Source organism: Gossypium arboreum, chromosome 4 (genome assembly GCF_025698485.1).
Source record: "Gossypium arboreum isolate Shixiya-1 chromosome 4, ASM2569848v2, whole genome shotgun sequence".
NCBI lineage: Eukaryota > Viridiplantae > Streptophyta > Magnoliopsida > Malvales > Malvaceae > Gossypium > Gossypium arboreum.
In genome coordinates this window covers 115,025,727-115,030,556 of record NC_069073.1, presented here as the reverse complement: position 1 = coordinate 115,030,556, position 4,830 = coordinate 115,025,727, and positions in this window count along the sequence as shown.

The window sequence follows — 4,830 nt, the reverse complement described above, 5'->3', positions numbered from 1 at the left end:
AGATTTTTTCCTGTATTTCATTTTCTAAACAAATAATTTAATTCGAACAAATATATTCAATTCGAATTCAATTTCGCTCGACTCGATTCGAGAAAATTTCAATCAAATTATGATGATAAATATAATTCATTAACCAAATTAATTCAAAAAAAATATTATTCAATTCGATTCAATTTAATTAAACGCTTACATTTAATTGAGTCTAGAACTTTTATGTTTGAAATGACTTATCAAATAACTTTTGAGGAAATTGATAGATTTAATTGACAGAGAAATAAGAGATATTGGAAGATTTGAAAAGAAGATAAATAATATTTTATTAGATATGAAAAGATACGAAGAGAATAAATAAATATATTTTATATTTATTTCTCATGCATGCATTGACTTTTCAAAGTTTTCTCACTATTTTTTTTAAATTTTATTTTAAAGATATTTTTAATCTTAAAAAATAAATAATATTATTTTATAATTGAATTGGTTTTGAACAGGTTAAACTAATTGATCACTTCTAAAAAAGAATTGGTGATTTGATTGGTTCAATCACCAATTCGATCCTCCAAACTATGTTTATTATTAAGGACAACACCAAGAAAATCGAGCTTCGACTCCCTAAAATGTAAAATTTAATTTTTAGCACCTCAACTTTTGTATGATTTTAATTTAGTAAATAATAAAATTATACTTTAATTCTTAAAATGCTAAAATTAATTTAAGTTTTTAAAATTTATAAAGATATAAACTAATAAAATTATGAAATTATATTTTAACTCTCGTAAAAATATATCACTTAATTTCAACACAAAAAATTTTCCAACTTTCCCATGTGCAAGATACGTGGCTATTTTACCAAACTAACTCTAAAAATTTTGATATATACAAAATTGACCTAAGTTCAAAAACAATTACCAAAATGACCTAAAATGAACAGTAAAATAGGGTTTTGGGACATCATTGGCCGGCACCACCTTGTATTTTGCCCCTATGATTGTCTGATGATTGTGTCAGACTTTAAAAAATTAATTTTTTTGACTTTGGGAACCCAATGACCAGCACCAGGATCGTATCATACTGGTACATAAAAATACCAGTATTTAAAAAAAAATTGGTTCTGACCTTTGAATGGCCGTCACCACATTGTAAAAAAAAAAATTTGGTGTTGGCATGTAGATGGCCGACACTAGTACAATTTTCGTGTCCCGATGCAAAATTTTTTAATTTTGGCCTTCTAATAGCCGGCACCAGACTTAAAAGAAAAAAAATTGTTCTGGCCTTATAATGGCCAACATCAGACTGTAAAAAAAAAAATGGTTCTGGCCTTTGAATGGTCAGCACCACATTGTAAAAAACAAAAATTGGGTGCTGGCCTGTAGATGGCTGGCACTAGTACTTTTTTCGTGTCCCGATGCAAATTTTTTTACTTTTGGCCTTCTAATGGCCGACATCAGACTTAAAAAAAAAATTGTTTTGGCATTGTAAAGGCCGGCACCAGACTATAAAAAATATATATATTTTTGGTTTTGGCCTTTAAATGGCCGGCACCATACTATTAAAAAAAAATTTTGGGTGCTGGCCTGTAGATAGTCGACGCTAGTACTTTTTTCATGTCCCAATGTAAATTTTTTTACTTTTGGTGTTCTAATAGCCGACACCAGACTTAAAAAAAAAATTTGGGTGCTAGCCTGTAGATGGCCGGCACCAAACCTTATATATATAGTGGGTGGTTTGGGTTCTGATAGTGTAAATGGATTAGGAAAAAAACATTTTGAGAGAAGAATAAAAATGAGAGTGTTTTTTAGTTTATCATCAAATGAGTTCTTTTTAGTGGATTGTATAAGGAAGTTTTTTGTACTGGATTGTATATGGGAGTTTTTTGTGGTGTACAACCGAATTTCGGGGTTAAATTATATATTGTTATGTTTTAACGGAGTTAAATTATATACTATCATGTCCACCTTAAAGGTTATGCTGTTAAGGGTTGGATAACTTTCTGCACCTTAGATAGGTAATCGAGATGTCCAACGCAGATAAACATTATCTATGGTGCAATAGCGTCCCCATTGAAAGGTATCTTAGGGGATAATGGAAGAAGAAATGGTCTGGAGCTTTTAGGAAGTTATATTTTCCCTTGGTTTTCTGTTTCTTTTTAATTTTGTTGATCGTGTCAGCTATCCAATTATCCTGTACAAATAATGTATACCTGATTCAAGCAGAAGACGATTAATTGTGAAAAAACTGTGGAAATTTATTAGGATTTAACGTAGACCTAATTCAAGCAGAAGACGATTCAACGTAGACTGATTAGAATGTTTGTATTTTTTTATATATGTAAATTTAATGTAGTTGTTTAGGATTTAAGGTTTCATTTTTATATTTTCGTATTAATTTCTTTGAATGTTTGTATTTTTTGTATCTGTAAATTTAACTTAGTCCTTATTATATGTAGTTTGAATTTAAAATTTTCATGTATTAATTTTACCAATATGTTTGTAGTTTGTTGGGTGTTTAAATTTAATTTAATGTATAATGGCCTTCTTTGAATTTTATATTTTTGTATTAATATTTTAGAATGTTTGTATTTTATTGTGTCTCAGAAATTTAATTTGTCAATTTCTATTACTTATTCGAATTATATTTTTAAATTAAATATTTTGAACTCGTTTATTAAAACAAATAATTAATTTAAAGAAATTAAACTAATATTAAAAACAGAATAATTATAAAATAAAGTAAATATTTATAGATAAAAATTAAAATTATCGTGATCTCGGCGACGTCCCCAGTGCTGGCATGTAACGGTCCAGGCGCCTCCGTCAGCGATGTCGTTCACCTTGCTGAGACGTTTGATAATTGCTTGGTCTGGCCTCTAGTGTCCCATCCGGTGTATTTAGAAAAGTAGAATAATCATATACACGGTAATTGGGAGTTAATGGGTATTGTGTGACCGGAGGTGCCGATGGAAAAATATCCTCAGTAAAGGGTGTATGTGTTTTGGGATCGAGATCCGAGTGGTATGAGGATGATTCAGACTATGTCTAATGTTGAGGCTCAAGGTCATCACCAAAAATATCCTCGAACGGTGGAGGAATTTCTTGCAGCGAATCCGAATCCAGTTGGTGTGATGATGAGCTGGATGTTTCATATTGGGGCTTGAGATCGGGGTTCGAGGCAGTATCAGATTCGATGTTCCCGAATGGCAGAACTCAGTTATGGCGTGGTCGTGTGTTCCTTTGTTGCCATCGGGAAGATTCCGGTTGTGCATTTCTTTGGATCAGCATGTAACAACCTTGGTATATAAAGGGTTTCCCGTGTGCCATATACTATGATACATACTCGTGCGTAGATAAGAACCTTCCCTCTAAGACCTACAATGGAGGGCGCTTCGAATATCGATCATTCTATAGAAAGATATATGGTTCATGTTTTTGCGCCCAATTTAAAGGTCCCGACCCAAACCCTTTTTGTCCATTCCGTGAACTTCACTGATGTCGACGAGAGGGTTTGAGATAGGTTGTGCGCAACCAAACTGCCTCAAAGCCCAACCTCTATCATGTCACTCCACCATATGAAAATTAATCAACGGCACATTTGACACGAATAGCTGTTGCTACTCGATAACCCATGTTGGCATGAGCGTTGCGATATCTTCCTCAACATATAGCATCCATATAAACTGCATAATATAGACAACATGTTATTATTTAATTTTTTCTTGTACAATAATTGTATTTAAAAAATAAATATTCAGAATCGTATTTTACGCCATCCCTGGAATGAGTCTCTATCATCATTCGGTACATAGGTACCGTGAATGATTGTTCGATTCCCTGTACAATTTCCCATCTAAAAAAATGAATAAATATATTAGATTATTTTTTCCATGCAAAAAAAGAGTATACTATACTATACAATTTAAAAATAGATGGAAAAATTGAACTACATATTTACCTATTAACAAGTTGCCACACATACGATTGGTGGCTCACTGATGCAAAAAATGGCATTCAGTATAGTGCCCAAGACTGCAGTAGAAGGCAGCAGCCACCCATTGTTTTAGTAGATGGCTTTGTCGCTCAACAAAGCTCGCGGTATAAGCATGCCAACACTACAAAGGTCCAACTAAATCTTTTGGCAAGCTCGAGATCCTCTAATAATGGGAGATACATTATTGGGACTTTATTTTGATTGACGTCCGGTAATAGTATCCCAACGCTTTTACAGCGTAGATAATGTCCATCTGCGTTGGACTACTCGGAAGATCCTGGAAGTTTTCTCTTAACCATGTAAATTTAATATTGGTTAATCGTCCTTCCTCGCCGTTAGGGGGCACCCTTCTAAGTAACCGCTCGCAAGTGCCTACGGGTCAGGTAGTCTTCCAAGCTCGGTCACTGCTTGCCCGTTTATAGACAACCCTAGTTGGACTGCTATGTCTTGCAGTGTAATGGTTACCTCCCCACACGGGAGGTGGAATGTATGTGTCTTTGGGTGCCATCTTTCAACTAAGGCCGATATTAAATCAACTCGTAGCTCAGATATTTGAATGTACGTGGCCACTCCAAAACCCGCAATATTCAAATACAGTAAAACTCTTCGATCAGGAAAATAACTCGGATCATGCAACCAAGGTCTAACAATTCGGTATGTTTCCTGCATTTATAGTAAATATATAATATTATATTTCTCATTTAAAAAAGAATTTTTAAAGAATATTTAAAATTAAATGAAACAATTTGAGACTCGTTTACCTTATGCAGATTGGTTGCAATGTGGTTGTCGTCGTTTATCTTATCCATGAAGTGATCGACGGTGGTTGACGGTTCTCGGTGGTAG